The sequence below is a fragment of the Dermacentor variabilis genome, chromosome 3 (assembly GCF_050947875.1).
Source record: "Dermacentor variabilis isolate Ectoservices chromosome 3, ASM5094787v1, whole genome shotgun sequence".
In the NCBI taxonomy this organism is placed as follows: domain Eukaryota; kingdom Metazoa; phylum Arthropoda; class Arachnida; order Ixodida; family Ixodidae; genus Dermacentor; species Dermacentor variabilis.
The window spans coordinates 84,391,690-84,411,102 of NC_134570.1; the positions used below are offsets into that span (position 1 = coordinate 84,391,690).

Sequence of the window (19,413 nt, forward strand, 5' to 3'; positions counted from 1 at the left end):
GATAAAATAATTCATATTAGCAATGAACATAATGTTTCACTTTCCGATAACATCTGATGGAACCCTAAGTTTTGTTAGCCATGTCGATGTTTACATGTGCGAAAATATACCTTCATTATTTAAGTTTACACCTAGTTTAAATAAACTGTCAATTTTAGTCGGCGGTCAGACAACAAAAACCAAAGGTTACATATATAAAGACAAACTTTAACAACTTTATTTCCACATGGAGGATCATATAATCTGTGCTGCACAGCATTACAGTTGCCGGATATTTCGTCATTTCGTGAACGCTGACATTTTTTTTTCAAATATATCATGCTTGCTTACCACTCTTATGACTACAACGTAGCTACAAACCACCCAGACATGTTCGTAGGCCTATGTATTGTGGGTAGCAGAAGGTATTGTGTCTACCTGAACAATTCAATGATTTTAGACAGCATAAAGCTTTTGCTTGATGGAGCAAGTTGCAAACAATGAACAATTGAATGTTCACTTTAAAGGGACATTTTAATTTCCGTCTCAGCAGCATGCAGTGACTTCCCTCTATTTCGGAGAGTAAGGGCTTATTGTGGGCAGAATATGGAGTATTTCAACATCAAAACAATAGTTCTAGATGTGCTATGATTGTTAGAATAGAAATAAATTCTACGACCTTTCCACGCCACTGTTTTAGTACATTTAGTTTCGCTACGTATGATGCTGTGGGCCCCATAATAAAGGCGTGTTATTATTGTGCCAAAATTTGATGAATGATTTAAATATTATAATAAAATGTCACGACGATGGCTATCCTTTCTGGAAAACAGAAAGAAATATATTATTCATAAATTTTTGATTATCCCTTCGTGTAAATGGCAAACACCCAACACGTACGGATGACGTCACTTGTCGAGTATAAAATGACTAAAATTTTCACAGAGTATTGCGTTCCGCTGCTCCGTTATCATGTCTCGCTTCATTGCGGTAGTCATCCTTTCTCTTGCGGTCACTGTGACTCTAATGTATGTACTTCAAACGAATGCTTATAATCTTTCTTCTCCTGCAGAAAAACTTGATTTGTGACATTTCAGTGATGGTATACATAAAGCTACTGTGAAAATTACGACACTGTTCAAATATATTTGTTTAACCAAATGTACTAGTTCTAGGTTCTATACTTGAAATAATCACCTGTACCTAATACCACTATTTTGATTTTTTATGAAGAAATTGAGTACGTAATTATCAAAGTTTCACAAATTACATTCAAATAACTTGTGCGTAGGCGTAGCAATTCCTAAATGTAAGTGGGCAGCAAACCATTACCAAAATTACTCGCTGAAGTATAGGCTCAAAGTTGATTTGTCATGGTTCCATTCTTTGGATTTAGCTAGTCGCAAAGATAGTGTAATTCGTAATAGATTGTCAAGATAAACATTATAATGGACTACAGGAGGAAACAGCTTTTGCTGTATAACGTATACTTGGCGGTTTAAGAAAACAGACAGCCGACCGCCAATTATATCGTCTGTTTCCCCCTCCTTTGTCTTCTGTCCTAGCGATCGCTCTGGGAGCGCACGCGCACAGGGGGATCTGTTTATCTCGTCTTTCGCCATTCCTTGCGCTGAGTTGGGCTTTCCTGCTTATCCCAATCCTTACTCTCCGCCATGCTGCAAGTTTAATTTGCGATGCTATTTCATGGTCACTCTGGTAAAAGGAACTGGCTCTGGCAGGCCGCATTGGCTGTTTCGAGGAGATTCCGTACACTCAACAACGGCTGGTCACACTGATGCGTCGTGCTAACAGCTAATCCCCCTGCTAAGCCATCGCGTGCCTCTTCTTAACGTCGCTGCTGACGGATCAATTCTCGTCATTACGCTCGATTAGGCCGAGCTCTACAAAATATCCATTGCTTTTGAGTGTGTATATCCGAAGGTGGACTCACAAGCGATGACAGATCAGAAGACGCGAGCTCTTCCCGGGCTCAAAGCAGGGGACAACTCTCCCTGCAGCTGCATTCGTGATATCTTGCCTATGTGATAAGGAACCTTGGGCCGTACCATGAGGTATTGGATAATGACAGCATCAGCTCTGATATTCGCCTTGGCATCATGTAGCGAGGCCTCACTTAGCGTGGTGACAATGGCCACGCGTTCGGCTGTTCAACTGTTTCTCGGCACCTAGATCTAAGTACACGATTGATTGCAACACGTTTATGTGGTCGTTTCATGCTGCGCCTTGCTTGACGCCCTATCACGATGGCCAAATACGTATACGAAAACAAGCGCTCAGACTAGCACGTGACTCGTTTAATGGTTTGAAACCAGCTCACAAAACGATAGACACGCATATCACCGCAAATTGTGAAGCATAGTGCGTTTGTTTCACTTCACCAAGTCATGCAGGTAAACAGGCAGACATTTTTAAGCTTTATAAAAATAGCGTGTTACAGAATTTTATCCCTTGAGCTGGATCATTCATCGCAGCTGACATTAATAGCAAGGGAAATCGAAACACATATCCAACTCATTAACAGAAGCCGACTAATTATCTTCTGAATTACTTAGTTTAAGGCGCATTATACAATTTACAAATAGTAACCGGTCTGTTTGCAAGGCGTATGCACTCGGAATGAATTTGCGGAAGCACACCTGTTTCGAGATAAGCGGCATAAAACTAGTCGCAGAAATTCACTGTTCTTCCATTTACATTTTTAACAAAATGCTCTCGTACGCACTGAAGAGCAAAAGTAATTGGAACGTCCGTGTATTTTGCTCCAAACTTTACGAAATAATATTTAAGAACTCGTGCCCAGAATTAAACAAATTACATAATAGCTCAACACCACAAATTAACATAGGAGATACGTGACTTCTGTCCTTGACTGACGTCAACATATTATGTTACAGACCTTATGAGTAAACTTCGAGGTAAATGAGCCTCAGTTATTTTAGCCTTCTTTATATGTTAATATTTTAACGGCGCCATGATACTGGTGCAAAATTATTCAAGGTATACCTAAAACAAGAATATTTTTAAATAAAATTGTACTTATACTGCATAAGCACTTAACTAAGCAAATTATCCGGCACCTAATAAATATACTGGTTTGTTTTTCCTTTCTTTCAGAACCGGATATTACGGACCTGAGTGGTCTTCATACAGGTATTACAGGTGCAGTGGAGTAAGTCCTGTTGTGTCTGCTATCATAACTATTTCGATAGCTTCCTGAGCAAGAGTTTAGGAATCATGCAGCGGAAAGAGTGAAAATAGAGTGCTTGTGACAATTCTGGGCATTATCGAGTGACAGCGCCCCTAGACCCACTTATTTCGCATACTTGGCCGATACGTACGAGACCGCATTTATGGCATGCACCAGCTGAGAATAGCAAAACATTAAAATAAATCTGGTAGAACATACCATTACGAGACCAGCGTGGCTGGTTCATCAGTCCTCTTCCGCCATCAGCATCAAATTATGCGCGTAGCGTTTTGGCAAAAAGAAACACTGAACGAGTTTAGAATTTACAAATTTCGGGCACCCTGTTTGTCGGGACAGATATTATTGTCTGCTGATTTAATCCGTTCAGCTGGTTTGATTGCAATGTTGCCATGCATAAGTATTTTATCCGTGCTTTACTTGCAGCGTGCAAAACCCGAAAAGTGGAGCATGATTACGCGACCGCATGTAGCGTCACACAGCTCACTGAAGTGATTTCACAGGACGAACTCCACTCGATATCTTGCTCAGCAACAGCCTAAAAGTGGCAAGCTGAGGGTGTTTGCCCCCTCGTGATAACAAACTGAGTGTTCCACTTGCCGGTCGCCACCTGCGCAATGACATTGGAATTGCTGAGTTACGGTAGTCAATTCCTTCTAAAAATATTTGGAGCTTAGTGTCGCGCTGCGCGGACGCGCAAAGGTGCCATCCTTTTTATATTTCTTGCGCTGTAGTAAAGCCGCGGAAAAAATAATCGCGCGTGACTTAACCTAGAGTTTTGAGAAAGCAACAGCAGTTTTTCTTTCGGAAGGGAAGCCGTGAATTCAATTAAACACTCGTTTAAACAACCTTCTTTTTTTTTCAGCGGATAATTATTTCAGAAAAATTGTCCTCGCTGCGGAAGAGAACTCTTGTTCGAACACTTTAGAACTGATAACCGTACACCACGCAATTTTTTTGTCAGTTTGGCTGAAGTTAACTTGGGCGCCCTGTGTATTTGTAGTGCATTCCCAAAAGACACGTGTCAATCGCATATGCGGAGAAACCACTTTACTTCACCATCATAGGCTTTAATTGATGTTCATCTACCCTTCTTTCTCTGCGCGTGGAGGTGCGACGAAGTCGACCTGTCCGTCCAGCGTTCATCTGTTAAGTACATGAACCAGCTTGGCATCACCGAGCTTCGATACTTCTCTAGTGACGTTCTACAATTAAAAAAAACGCACAAAACACTTGATCATTCGAAATAATGTCGGTGCGCAGGTCACTTGTTGGCGATTATGCCTGCACAATAATGCATCTGATGGCACACAAAAAACGGCTGCCAATTTCAGTGACAGGCCATGCGCCGTTACTCTCATAACGGCTAGTGGTAGTCACAGAAAAGACAGTACACGTTTTGCCTACTGCGTCAGAGCTCTGGCCAGTAGCAACCAACGGCCAATAGCTACGTGCACAAAGATAGGTAACTCGTAAAAACGCGAAGTGCGCGAATCGGCCCACAAAATTATTAGTATTGCAAAGAAAGACGGAAAAACAGAAATAGGCAGGGGCCATGAATGAAGCCTGTCGTCCCTTTCTCCTGAGAGAGAGAGAGAGAGAGGACGCCGGCGAGGAATATCGCTTGCGCTTTTGGTGAAAGCAATATGAAGAAGGGCGCGCTAGGAGGAAGTGCGCCCCTGATTAAACTACTAGCTCGCAAGGCTTCAGTTGTCATACATCTCTACAATTATTAAGTACTTTTGACAAGGTCTGGGGGTAGGGTGCTCTATGAGAGCTAATCCACCATCTCTGGTGCATAGTAAACATTTCCTTTGAGAGCCTTTAAGTTACGCGGCCTCTTTTTTGACATATCTTCATTCAATTGAACCTTATAAATGAGAGGCATGCGTTGCAAACCAATCTAATGTAAAGATATATATTCCGTATAAGGTTATACCTAAACGAAATGACGTGAACGTTAGGGGGGAAATTTTTCTGGTCGACGAACGAGAAACCGGGGCACAGACTAGCAGGTAAATTTAAAATTAAGTGGAAAACTGTGAAATTGAGCTCACTACAGCAACTTTGTGAGTATGAAGCATTGTGGCTGTCAGCGCTGACAATTCGGTTGAATAGTGACAGCGTACAGCAAGGTGAGAGGAATTTGCAACAAAGGTTGGTTTCACAAAATAAAGCAGGTTTAAGAAGTGTATGCGCTGCAGGCGTCTCTTATGTCTCATGAATATAACTAGCTTCGCTATTTTTTTTCTCAAGTTCAAGTTCAAATTTATTGTTATTGGTATTGCATGTACTTGAAACGGGCTTACATATTATATACAGCATCAGGAGGTCGAGAGTAAGAAACTGCCAGGGAGACCTCCTACCATTAGTGGGTACATAAGAGTATTAGAGAAGCAAGTAGAGGGCGGAGAAACAAACAAAACAAAAGAAGGGAAAAAACGCATCAATAAATACAATTCGTAGGGAGCAAGTTATAATAAATAGAAAAACAATTAGATATTTATTAAAAACAGCGTTATACAATACTATCACAATAAATAATTATGAGCAGAAGTAGCTATTATTGTACAACAAAAGAATTTGGTTCTTCTACATATTACTAACAAAAGAATACAAAGTGTTCCAAGAAATATGAAGCCTAAAGATACAATAATAATATTAATGTAATGAAAATGTAATAATTATGAAAATGCATTTATGGCAAATGAAACGATGGTTCTGCTAACAGTATCTTTTTTTTCATATTGTGTTTAAGAAACTGCAATGAATGAGATCATTTAATATTAACAGGGATGCGATCCCAAAGTGAAATACCATGAAAGCGAAGTGTGAATTTTCCATAGTTGGATCTTATTTTAGGTAACAGAAGATTATTGCGTTCTGAAAACCTTGTATTATTTTTGTTCATGAGGCTATCAAAAGGAAAGCTGTCCAATGATTTTGCACGATGAAAGAGACGAAAAGTAATGAGTGACAGAATGAGTGACTTGTGATAGAACAGCTGTTGAATGGGTAAAACGTTAAGATGTTGATAGATAGGTAAATAATGGCAACGCAATGAGCTAAACGTCGTTAATTTTATTGCCTGATTTTGAAGACGTTCACGTGGTTTGAGATGAATGACATATTTATTACCCCATGAAGATAAACAGTATGAAAAATGACTATAATTATAAGCATTATAGAACAATTTAATAACATGAGGTTGGACGAAGCCACGTGTTTTATTGATAATGCCCGTACCAAATGAAACCTTTTTTTATTAGCAAGTTGGCGTGGTTATTGAACTTACGGTGTTAGACGAAAGTAATACGCAGGAATTTTACAGTATCAGATGTAGGTGTAACATTAGTATTTAACGAGACATTTATGGCAGAAGAAATCGCTGTTTGTGGGTTATGGAACAGTACAAACGTTTTTAAAGGATTAATTTGAAGTTGATTATCTGTGCACCAGGAATGCGCATTGTTAAGATCCGTGTTGAGTGTGTCCTTATGCGCGGTAAGCGTTTTCTGTTATAAGTAAATGGTCATGTCATCAGTATATAACAAACAGTTACAAATGTTAAGTACATTAGGTGGATTATTTATAAATAAAAAGAACCACAATGGACAAAGTATAGAGTCTTGAGGAAAGCCACAGTAGAAGAGAACCACTTTAGTAGAAGAGAACTGGCCATTAAGACACACTACTTCAGGCCTGTTAGGCAAGTAGATACGAATAAAATTTAAAGGTGGGCCAGCAATACCGAAAGATTCGAGCTTATACAGAATATAATGGTCTAGAGTCTTTCAAATGCTTTTGTTAGGTTGATGAATAGGGCTCCTGCAACAAACCCTTCTTCAGTAAATAGTTTAATGTTATCCGTGAAGTTAATTAATGAAGTTAATCAATAACGTCGCCTAAAACCAAACTGGGATGGACAAAGTAGGTTACATTTATGTACATAGTGCATTAGACGAGTGTAAATAAGTTTTTTACATGGCCTTACTAAAAACAACAAAATGCAGATTGGGCGGTAGTTATTCATTTTTTCACGAGTACCCTTGGTCTTGGACTTGGTCAGCGTCTCCATGACTACATCCGTGACTTCCTGAGGGGAAGGCAGGCCTCGCTAAACGTCGGGTCCCTGCAGTCGGAGCCAGTCATACTGGGTGACAGGTGTATCCAGCAGGGCTCGGTGATATCCCCTAGCTGTTCAACCTGGCCATGATAGGACTGTCCAGGCAACTGACTCGAATCGAGAACCCGCATCATGCCATCTGTGCAGATGACTTGGCCATGTGGGGGCGAAGGGGAGCAAAGGACAAATCGAGCACATTTAACAAAATGCGATCCGAACCACTGAGGGGTACCTCAAACTAACAGGCCTGTGGTGTTCGCCGAGAAAATATAAGCTGCTGCTATATTTATTTATTTATTTCAGGAGTACTGCCAACCGCCCATTGGGGCCTTAGGCAGGAGTGGGTTATAACACAACATATTTGAAAACCAAGAGAAACAAATCTAGAAGCGCAACAGAAAAAGTTGCCAAAGCAAGTCCAATGCAGGTACTAGGAGAACGTGATGCATGCACAGGTACAAGAAACAAGCGCTTGAAACACGAATACCAGAAATTATACAATTCAAGGGCAGAATGACGGCAACAGACATCTCTTGACAAACATCTCTGCAACGAGTGAACATACCATAATCAGAGCAAGATAACACCGAAAGATACACACGACGCCAAACAAGTATTTTGTGCACACTGCAAAAATACTAGAAAACGTAAATTGAAGCGTAGTGCGCGTGCGTTGAACGAGGCCAGATAGTGGAAGGGGGGGTGCATGTACGATGAGGTAAATCAAGTGGATTGTTGCCGCAGCTTTGCCATGAACGATTCAACAGTAGTACAGTTTACTGTATCAGCAGAAAGAGCATTCCATTCAGTAACGGTGCGCGGAAAAAACCCAAGAGACGAGAGTCCAAACCACAGAGATGGGACACAGGCGGCCACCCATGCGTCCGCCTGTACACCGTTGAAAGCAACACGATTCCAGTGGTCCGTCACATCAAGATGTTGGGCATGACAGTAGAGGCGAACGGCTTGAACACCATTGTAACTAAGCTCACCACGAAGGCCGAGAATGCCGCACGCCCACTGAGACGAGTGGCCAACCGACATCACGGGCTCAAGGAGAACAACCTACTTGGACTTGCACAGGCCTTTGTAATCACTTACTTCGTGTACATCGTGACCTCCAAAGTGGAGAGAGACAACCTTGAAACGCTCCAGCGTAAGGTCGCCAAGAGAGCCATGGGTCTCCCGTGCACACGAGCACCGAGGCACTGGACGCGTCAGGCATGTACAACACGCTGAGCGAGATTGCGGAGGCACATTGCCATTGCCAATTTGCCATCTTGTGCCTAAAAATAGTGTGGCGAGCCGGGGACCCCGACCATATTTGAGGCCCACTGGCATGGCAGACAGTCCTAGTGCACGCGGTCGTTCTACTCAGTGTCATCTGCCTCACAACAGGCCCGCGAGGACTCAATAGGCACGTCTCAACACCATAAGGACGTCGCACTACACAATCTTACAAAATAATGCACGTAAATCTCAAGGGCAGGCGATGACTTTGGTGTTTAGAGTGCAGGGTAATGCTACTTTTTTACTTCACAACAAAAGAGGCACAACAGTACGTTTTATTAAGGAAATAGGCGACAAATAGCTATCCCGCGGAAGAGCTTGTCTCATCATATATAGGTGGAAGAGAGCGGAACAAAAGTTTGCAAGAAAATACGCACCGAAGTTTCAGGTACAGAACACCTGATTTGACGAAAGAGTAGAGAACCCTCGGGCCGCCATGCTCTGGACGGTGTTGGAAGTGAGAGTGCCGACTAACTGCTGTGGTAAGCGCAAGTCTTGCTTTGAAATTTCTGTTGCCATGGATCTGGTTCCGCAATCCTTGAACACGTTTCAAGGCAACGCATTTGAATCGAAGAACGGCACCGTGGTAGCAGAAGCCCAAGCGTTGTACTTCCTACGCGCATCCATACCTTTGACAGCAGGCGCCACAAAGCCACTAATCGTTACTACGCACCAAACAAACATGAATGGTCCGGCAACAATGTGGGTCAATTCCTTACCAAAAAGGCACCGTGTGCACAACCCCGGCGAGCGGGAGGCGCGACGTTAAAGGGCGTTGGGTTGCAGATTCTAGCAGAATCACATGCCGCTCCCTGCTAGTTTTTTCCCTTCCTCCGTGCCTTCTCGACGCGATACCAGACGTAAGACACGCTGTCTATGCAGATGATATCACGTTATGGACAAGGGCCTTAAACACTGGAACACAAAAAACGCGCCTACAGGAAGCAGTAGATACCACCGAGAGCTACTTGCACAAATGCGGCCTCCGCTGTGCTCCCGAGAAGTCGGAACACCTCGTCCTCAAGTCAAGAACGAGAGGCAGACCTCCCGGCTACGATGAACCGATCCCAACGTCACCCTTAATGGAACGCCCATTCCAAAAGCGGAAACCGTACGAGTTCTAGGGCTACACATACATAAAAACGGGTCTGGGGCGGCCACCCTCCCGCGACTACAGCGAACGCTATCAGAGCTTACGCATCTCGTCAGGAGAGTTGCAAGCAATAGAAGCGGGCTTGAAGAACACGACACGCTACGCGTGATGCAAGCACTCCTCACCCGTCGAATACCATATGGCACGCCCCACCTTGCACTGAAGAATGCAGAGGTAGAAAAAAAAATAACATTCAAATACGCAAAGCCATCAAAATCGCCTTGAGCCCACCATCTACGGCTTCGACTACAAGACTTCTCGAGATGGGCGTACACAACACCTGGCAAGAACTAGCTGAAGCTCATAAAGCTAGTCAATTATAACGACTGAAGCTCACGCTCACCGGAAGATCAGTGCTGCAATGGCTGAGCTCTAGTTGGGCTTTAAGTTGCTGAGAATTAGGATGCGTTATGCACAGAATTATTCAACGCGTCAGCCTGTGCATATCAAAAGGATAGTGCCGTGTCCAATACAAGTGGCGTTTGTGTGAACTTCTATAGATGCGTCGGGGTCAAAGTGCCGTAAAATGCCAAGTTGAGAGAAGACAAAGCAGACCAAGCACAGTGTCACATTTTAGTGACCAGGAAGGCATGTCACAGGTTCTGACCCTGAGCAGTTTAACCGGTGCAGTTGTGATCGTGGCTGAGTTGCGAACCAATATTCGTAAATATGTACAACCCCAAAGAAACGTCGTAGTTCCCGTGATGTCGTAGGAAAGAGACTACACGAAGTAATGTTCGTAGTTTTATCGGTGTCGCGCACGCTCAGGCAAGCATTAACAGATCTCAGTCAATGACCACGAACTAGCAGTAACAACGTGAGCGAGCGCTACGTACCATGTCTCGGAAATTGGAGATTCCACGACCCCTAACACTAGACGTACGGCAACAAAATGCGCGGGAAGGCACCATTCATTTCGACTTGCCGCGGTGATGTTACCTCCCAAATCAATATGGCGCTTAACGCACGCACAGGTGCGTATAAGGAGAAGGCAGATAGGCGCGTGTTGAGAGATAGGCGTGTGAGGCAGATCGCTTTCTCGACGGATGTTGTCCCTCGCATCCTTTATTGGCGCCCTAGGACGAGGGTCTCTATCCTTCTCTGTTCCAAAAAGTCGCAACACGCTCCTTTCTTTTCTTTCCTAACAATTTATTTATTTCAGTTGGCGTATCCCCATTCAAGCATCCTTAGATCTCCTTAAGGAAATGAAACATTGAGCGCAGCACTTTGTGCCGTTAGCCTGCACCGGCGCATCGTATGTCGTCGCTGTGCGTTTCTCTCTGCATCCCTAAACTATATTTCGTATGCTTAGCTCCGGACCGGCGCCGATGGCGCATGGCTGCTTCTTTTTCTGCACTACAGCTATTGCAGCCATTATGAATTCAAGTACGAGAAAAGAATATGCTGAATAAGGGCTTGTCCGCCGCTATAGCTGTTCCGGTGTATTGCACGCAGCAGCACATTACGTTACCTATAAGATGAGCAAATCCAGGCCAGATGACCAGGCTTGCGAATGAGTCTGAAACTCATTCGCAAGCCTGGTCGTCGTCATCACTTGCACGTACAATGTCATGTTCTGTCTACACCTAAGACGCAATTGCAAATATTTTTGCCAGAAGATTACCGAGGTCATTAGAGAAAAATTGCACTGACTCTGACCTGGTGCCTAATGTGGCATCCTTTTTTATCTGAAAAGATGAGGTATTGCTACTCGAGATCATCGCTAAGCTGTCGGCACATGCTCCTTCGGATGGGCATCACATTATTTCTACCATTATTGCTCGATCACACATAGAAATTCATGTGGCACATAATCCCAAGGAGGTGTATTACGTGTAAATTACGTCGTTCTGATAACTACGGCATCGAACGTGGTCGTTTTGTTAACCTCTGTACTGCACATTGGAAGAAAAACTACCAGGACCGATAGAGATGGCCGCTTCTTGATGGCCTCTTCTTGCCGTTGTTTGGGCCACTCTGAAGGCTTAAGGATGGATGCTTCACTAGGATGGGCTCTCCAACGGGAAGAATTTCTTTGTCCTTTTTTCTCTGTTGACAAAAATTCGTAGTGTTCTTGGGAGCTGCACATACATTTTGGAATAACGAAAGCCTAGCTATGCTCCTTTGAACTCAAGATGAACTAGCATGACTACCATTACCATGGTCAAAGCATCAGCTGGTGGCTTTTCAAAAAAGCTATGTTCTTCAGGCATTAAGATGAATGTAAGGTTGCTTTTGCTGATATGTTTTTATTCATTGTGCTTTGGTTTGCTGGCCAGCTCTTTTGTTCCGTACCATGAGAACGGAAGAGTAACCTCAAAACATACAAAAGTTTCAGTGCCCTTCCATTCAGTGAAGGATGGCCATCGAAGCTGCGTATGGGGGCCCCTTAACGGCGAAATGCACCTCCGCCCCGGGTCCGCCCGTTATTGCACTATATTCGGGGTCGGCATACGTATTGCGAGTGCTTAACGCGTGCTTCACATTCGTCGCGGGTTGGCCCGGTATTGCAATATCTTCGGGATCTGCCCACGTCTGGGGTAGATGCTTAATGCCTGCTTCACCTCCACCGCTGGTCGGCCCCGCATTGCACTATCTTCGGTATCGGCCCCCGTATAGGTAGTGTTTAACGCCTGCTTTACCTCCGCTAACGTTGTCCCGACGCTGCACTATCTTCGGAATCGTCCTACGTAATGACGTTTTATTGTAGTAGGGCTGCGCCAATCGCGGTGCGTACTCGTCGGCACGAACGCAAATGGCGTCTGACGCGGACGCCGGACGAGAAGGCTCAAGTTTTATGTGGATACATGGACATGATCCTGGGGGAACTAACCCTTAACAGATGCGCTTTAATTGTAGGAGAGCGCAACGAATAACATGTTATTCGATGTTAAAAACATCGAGCCAAAAATATTTTGGGACGGTGAATTCACGGCTCCCACAGGAGAGCCTTTCTCACTGATTCTGTGGCCGATCGTTGGATTAGGTTTCGATCATTTAACAGTGCTTTCATGTGGGAAGCAATAGCATTACCAACCTAAATATTTTCTGATCAATGTTCCTGTATACCTGTTGTCATGTTCTTCCCCCTCCCAGCACCGACCTGACCGGATTCCGTCATGCACTCAATTTGAAAACTTACTTGAGTTACAGACCCTAACAGGCTTGTCTTTTAACACGCTAGCTGAGTAAATATTAATAAAAAGGGAAAAATGGGTGACTTGGTATCGAAGCATGGCAAAATTCTGAGCGCGTGCTGGAACATAAGCTAGGACACAATAAGAGACAGGAGATGGGGCAACTCGCATCTGAAAGCTTATTCAATAGGTTAAAGAGTTTATGTTTAGGGTTACATGTCTTCAAACGTCATCACACGTCATAAAAAACAACGAAAATATCAGTCTAGCTTATACAGCGCTTTATTACACTAAAATATCTTTTCTAGATTTATCTTAACACGCCGCAGGTTTTTGGCGTGCTCACACCGATTATAAGCAATCGGTTTCAGTTGCTTTTCATTGTTTTTCCTTTCAAATAATGTTTCAGTGGCGAGTTTCACCGTGCCCTGCGTTTTCTTGTGCTTTAGACTGGGTCCCAGTAGTTTATGCACTGAATTTAGCCAGCAATAAATGTTAGCACTAACAGTTGTCATGACGGCAAATAAAAGGAAGATGAGAAAATTATTTTTCTTTCAGGCTTTTCTCTCTCTTTTGGGATGCCGAAAAACTACAATTGTTTTGACAGACATTCTATATTTTTGCGGTCTAAAGTGATCGTTCTCATAAACCTTTTTCTTTGTTCCAGCGTTGTCTTCGGTATGCAAATGGGAGATCTTCTGGATGCCTGAATTGCATTTATTGTAAATGTTCAAAGGACATCGACCGATCAGCCATTTGGCCCAAATGGAGTATTTGCGTACCAAGAAGACGTACTGGAAACCTCTGATATTGAAACTGTTTCCAAATTAAACTAATGAATAGACCAGGTATCGCTGCATAATCGCAAACTATTTGCTTATATCAGACAGCTACCAATGCCACTCACAGAATTTATGAGAGCACGCTGAGGTAATAATGTTGAGGCGGTCTTCATTTTAGAGGTGTGCAAAATTAGGCCCGCGACGTCGCAGCCATGCGCAGATTTTCTTATATATTCCACTCTTCTTTGCCCTTTGACACACTGCTTCCTTCCTCGACGAACACTACCACCGAATATGCTAAAGACGTGTTCGCCCGGGCTCGCACGACACGCAAGATTACCGGCTCTCGGCTTACTGAGTCTCAGGCCGCGCAGAAGATCCGGTACGACAGCCGACACCTTGACGTTCGATTTCCTCTTGGATCCGGTGTCTTCCTATGGACACCATGTCGCCACATGGGCTTGTTTGAAAAGCTGATGTCGCGATACACAGGCCAAATTATAGCGTCGGCTTGGCGATGTCAACTGCGAGATCACTCTGCTGGACTCGCCTGTCCTTACGGACGTTGTGCATTTGTCCCGGCTGAAATATTCCTTTGTCACTAGTTCACCTGCCTTGTAGCACCGAGACTGGGACCTCGAGAGGGGGGGGGGGGGGGTAACGTTACAGCGCAACCAAGAGTGACGCAATTTAGAAAAGGACAAATTGATGTGTAGAGGTGGAATTGGTCTTTACAGCCATCTTGTTTATGAACGATTGTCTTCATTGTATATAATATACATGCATATTGATGTGTGACTTCGGCAGCATAATGTATATATATATATATATATATATATATATATAGATATATATATCTCTATATATATAGATAAATATATATATATATATATATATATATATATATATATATTTATATATATCCTCTTCACCCGCGAGAAAATTGTACTGATGAAAAACGAGGCACTGCTTCGAAGAAGACGCCCAAGACAAGTATGGTTGAAGACGAACGTCTGGATTGGTGTGTTGTCTGACTGGGGTGCGCGACATCTCGCTGCGAGTTGTGTGACGTAAGATATGCAGGAACGAGACGACGAACATTTTCGAAGACCTATGTAGTTAACCTTCTCGGCTGGTGCACCAGCCTTCGTCACAGTACTGTACTTTGACGAAGTCTGGTCCACCAGCCGACAAGTTTAAGTTAATGCGTCTTCCGATATATATATATATATTGAAATACCAGGGTCGAGACGACGCTTTGTTCGAAGCAGGAAGAATGGTGTCGATGCAAAAACGAACACGAGCCGATGATTGATGGTGACTTTGTACAGATAAAGATGAACTCCGCATAAATTCTTATAACTAATTTCCCCCGTGGACGGCAGCGGCCAGCCTGGCCGCACATTAGACAGTGGAACGGAGATGAAAGGGCTTCAGGTGGCAAAAGTGCACGATCTCTGTTCCGCGGCAGCGTCGGTCAGTTGGGGCATCAACACGTGTAACGCGATAGTTCACCTGCGAGGTATGCTCTATGACTTCGTAGGGGCCAATATATCGAGACTCAAGCTCCTCACACAAACCGCGTGTTCGTGCAGGGGTCCATAGGGGCACATCGTCACCAGGGCGGTAGGAAACGACGCAGTGAGAGGCATCATACCGATTTTTGCGATCGTCTTGGCTGGCTTCAGTGTTCATACGGGCGCGACGATGACATTGGGCAAGACGAGACACAAACTGGTCGCAAAGGAATGGTTAAGCGTTGACGGGGTTAGACAAGAAAGAAACGTCGAGTGAGGAGGTTGGGTGGTGGCCGTATACTAAGAAAAACGGAGAGTATGCGGTGGTCCGTGGAACAGACGTGTCGTATGCAAATATTACAAATGTTAGAATCGCATCCCAGTTACGATGGTCAGCTTGAATATACATGGATAGCATGTCGCACAGCGCACGATGAAATCTCTCTGTTATGCCGTTGGTTTGAGGGTGGTAGCTAGACGTTGTCTTGTGCCCGGTGTTGGACCCTTGCATAAGACTCTAAGAAAAAAAGAGAGTAAAAAGTGAGTCACAGCAACTTGAGTCTCTTTTTTCTTCGGAAGACCCACGTTTGCGCGAGTAGAGTCACAAAACAAGAGCCAACATTTGCGAATGGGTCGTTTGACTCTCAATAGCACGCGAAGAGTCGTCGTGGAAGATTGCGGCTCCTCGGATATTCGAGATGAGTCTGGCGAGAGAAATATTACAATGCAGGAGAAGAAATACCAGATAACGTCTTCTGTTTTAGGCAGGCCCTCGGGTTCCTGTCCTGGTTGTAATGCGGTGTATAATTCTTTCATCCTTGTCATGTTCTGCAATTATTTCGAACTCTATATATTGATGTTCCTTGGCCTCGTTTGTTGTCACCTCACAGGCTTAGGTGATAGCTGGTTTCCTATGCTAAGGAAGACCTGGATTTGTCACACTGGATTCTGACCATAAGTAAATCTAAAAGAAGTATTGGCTACTAAAGAGAGCACAGCAACGAGGTAACAAGTTCAGTAGGCGCACTCACCAGTGTCAATTGTAAATGTAATTCCGCTACGTAAAATTAAATTTTGAAGATTTAAGTTCCAAAATCAAGATCTTGTTATGAGGCGCACGGTAATGGAAAGCGGCAGATTTATTTTCAGCAGCTCGGGTTATTTAACGTGTACGGAATGCACGGTATACGCGCGTTTTCTCATTCTGGCCCCGTTGGAATGCGTCTGCCGCGGTTGTGATTGGACCCGTGACTGGACTCGAGCTCAGCAGCGACACACCAAAGCTACTGGGCTACCGCAGTGCGTTGCGTTCTGCGGCCAGAAACAAACATTAGCGTACGCAACATTGCTTTTCAACCCCCAGAAATATAGAAACAAAGATATAGCAGTTTCACTCCAACGCTGCATGAACGACTGCACAAACAACTGCACGAGCCAAGGTTCGTAGTTTTATCGGTTGCAGTAAACATTCGCTTACTCCTTCACGCGCGGAAGTGCAAACATGAGCAGATCTCACTCAATGACCGCGAACACTCGCTGTCACAGCGTCGGCGCAATGAAGGGCGCAAACAGAACGGACCGAACGCTTCTGCTGCTTCTTCCTTCAAAGCGTCTCCGAAACTTGAAATGGCGCTATCTGAGCGAGCCCCAGCTTTGCATCCATCGGAAATTATCTCCAAGACACAGCGAGGGTGGCGCAAGACTGGGCTAGAGCAACGGCTAGAGGAGAAGCGCGCTAAACTAGCGCCACCCTCCCCGGCTTGCGAGCGTTTTTTCACGTGACCTCCTATAGATACTTGACTTGTGGCGCCCATCCAGCCCGGCTTACCCTCGAACACTTCCTTTAAAGCGCACAGCCAACGGCGCGGGACAGGATCTTATCGCACTTTATACGCAAGCTCGCGGCAACACCGACAGATATATTTCGACGGTTGTGTCCACATATCTGCTATCGCAAAATTCGCAATAAACAGAAAATTTTACTAAGGACCAACAACGCTGCTTCTCCACGTCGTGAAACAGCGGTGAACGATATTTTTGGAAAATGTATCGCTAAATCTCCGCCAAATGACTACGCTCGCATTTGGTGATAGCGGAACACGGTCGCAAAAAATTGTGGATGATATACCGGAGTTCTGGCAGTTTCAGGTGCACTATATTATTCAGTAACATCGATGGCTTTAGTTCCACCTGACATCAGAGCAAACTGCACTCGACAGAGATCAAGGGCAGCCGCACCGTTATAGCTAAGCAAATGAAGCACAATTACGCCGCGTCTTCACACTTCGAGCACGCTCCCACAGCCCGACGAAAGATATTTGAAGCGTAACCACACTCGGACGAGCAAATTTTGTTTCTGCGAAGTGAACGTAGCGGGTATTTCAAGACGCGATGGTAAATTCATGGCTGTTTCATTTGTGAACATTACTTAAGTGACATAAAATTATCAGTGAGCATAACAGTTTTTATTTCAACGCGAGGAAAGAAAACCGAAACTAGCGCAACTGTTTTGCTCAGTTGTGCAGACACAAAATGATCCGAATCCGAAGCCGTCAATATCATGACGCCATTTTGCAGTTGCGCTGCATCACGCGCGAGTACGTTGTCGTTGAGTGGTTCTGAAATCGCTGCGTTAGGGGCGACTGCAACCAGGCGTTGCGGCAAGTTACGGTGGGAACTTCTGTCCGTGCTGTGTGATTGCGACGAGGAGTACCGCCGGCAGCAGCGGCGTGTTGCCAATTTCATCTTTGCCGACATCGAGCAAGTGCAGCTTTCCGGCCCGTCACAAGCACCCGAAGTGTTGTGATTTGCACTGCGTCTTTCATTGTGATATGAGAGATTGCAACGCACAGAGATGGTCAGATGCATACGAAAGACTACCAGCGGGGAGTGACCTGTGCCTTATTTCTCTTGACGTTCCAGGTAAGCATATCAACCCTTTTTCCGTGTTTACAAACGGCGCGTACTCGGCCCTTCCGGTATGGCTACATTTTGCGCCATGTTTCTCTTGGAAGTTCACAGACGTTCCTTAGGCATGCGTGCGCGTATGTATGCGAAAATACTATTGGCAGACGGAAGCCTCAGGAGAACATGTGAAATTAAAGCAAAGCTGTACTGCCAGGGGAAACACCATTCTTAACGACTCTAGTGGCGAAAGGCCTTTCGCATCGAAAAATCCATAGAATATCAAGTACTGCGTAGCTTCAAGTGTGGATGCAATAGTAGCACCAGTGTGACTTTCGCTGGCGAAGACAGGTCGTCGTAAACATTGAAGACAGCTTGTGTATTCTGAAGATTTACTAGCGCTTTAGGTATGTTACAGTGAATAATAAAAGCGCTACAATGTTATATTGAGCGTCAGGCGACGTGGCAGCACAGACACTTTCGTAGCGGTAAGGCGGCCGCATGCACAAGCGCACAGACACAACGCCTTAAAAGCGCTGAAACAGAACACATTTATTGTGGATTTGGCTGCAAGTCGGAAATACATTAGCTCACAATCTAAGCCGATGTATAATGTTATTATTTTTTATCTAATCTTTATTTTCACAGTTGCACATATTTAAAAGCATGAATTTGCTGCAACCGTTATATAGTAAATCCTACTAGGCTTGCAAAACCTGGTTGTGCTATGTGGAGAACTTGTAGTATTGCTACTGGATATTCTATTTTGAGTACGGGGTTTTATGAAAAAAGGGTCTTTTTAGTTGTAGTCTTATGTAAGTGCATATATTTTGTAAGCAGAAATGAGTTGATTACAAAGTTGTACCTCCCAGTGAGCTGCATATGAACCCAAGTTTATCCTGTCTTGGCTATTGTAATGTGCATATAACAATTTTAAGTATATGCAGGTGTAGTTGGCTTAGTCGCTGTAGCGCATTTTGTAAAACTACAAGGCTATCAATATTGTACTGTTTTCATGCAGAAATACCTTTTTTCTTGTATCAGGAAACGCTCACAGCATTGAATAAAATGAAGTGTGGTGTATTTTTCTACTAATTTAATAAAGACAATTTCGTCTGCCGTGTATCAGAGATTAGTTTACTTTCTTTTACTAAGCAATGCGTTATCCTCTGCTACTGCTGTTTTCCTGTGTATTTTTGTAATTTTGAAATGTACTTTATTTCAGGTATTCAAGAAATGGGCAACAGCCAGAAGAAGTCGCCATCTTATCCAGCACGTTATGGGTGAGACAGATCGTAG

At 44.0% G+C, this 19,413-nt stretch overlaps 1 long non-coding RNA gene across 1 annotated transcript; it reads left to right on the forward strand.

The window, feature by feature from the left end:
• The first annotated feature begins 889 nt into the window (after positions 1-889).
• Positions 890-13,762, forward strand: LOC142574024 (uncharacterized). Its single transcript, XR_012826392.1, has 3 exons — positions 890-1,007; positions 3,115-3,169; positions 13,579-13,762. It is a non-coding gene; the product is annotated as an uncharacterized LOC142574024 (long non-coding RNA).
• Positions 13,763-19,413: the final 5,651 nt, after the last annotated feature.